Source organism: Psammomys obesus, unplaced genomic scaffold, assembly GCF_907164565.1.
Source record: "Psammomys obesus unplaced genomic scaffold, mPsaObe1.curated_primary_1811, whole genome shotgun sequence".
NCBI classification, from domain to species: domain Eukaryota; kingdom Metazoa; phylum Chordata; class Mammalia; order Rodentia; family Muridae; genus Psammomys; species Psammomys obesus.
The window spans coordinates 4,319,507-4,320,292 of record NW_026591872.1 but is presented as its reverse complement, the minus strand read 5'-3'; positions in this window follow the sequence as shown (position 1 = coordinate 4,320,292).

Here is a 786-nt window from a genome sequence, read left to right as displayed (position 1 = left end):
AAGGGTTCCAGGTCATCTCCACGAATAGTCCTTGGTTGGAGTATGAGTCTCTGGGAAGTTCCCTGTGTTCAAATTATCTTGTTCTGTTGCTCTCCTTGTGGAGTTCCTGTCCCCTCCAGCTCTTACTATTTCCCACTTCTTACATAAAATTCCATTCACTCTGCCCATCAGTTGGCCATCAGGCTCAGCATCTGCTTTGACAGTCTATACTGCAGAAGCTTTCAGAGGCCCTCTGTGGCAGGTTTCAAGGTTGTCTCCTGTTTTCTTCTGGCTTTCAGAGGCCCTCTGTAGCAGGATCCAAGGTTGTTTCCTATTTTCTTTTTCTTCTGATGTCCATCCTCTTTGCCTTTCAGGATGGGGATTGAACATTTTAGTTAGGGTCCTCTCTTTTGCTTAGTTTGTTTAGATGTACAGATTTTAGTGGGTTTATTCTATGTTGTATGTTTATATGAGTGAGTATATACCATGCGTGTCTTTTTGCTTCTGGGACAACTCACTCAGGATGATCCTTTCCAGGTCCCACCATTTACCTGCAAATTTCATGATTTCCTTATTTTTCATTGCTGAGTAATACTCCATTGTATAGATGTACCACAGTTTCTGCATCCATTCTTCAGTTGAGGGGCATCTGGGTTGTTTCCAGCTTCTGGCTATTACAAAGAAAGCTGCTACAAACATGGTTGAGCAAATGTCCTTTTTGTGTACTTGCGCCTCTTTTGGGTATATGCCTAGGAATAGCGCTTCCTCAAGATCCAGCCATACCACTCCTAGGCATATACCCAAAAG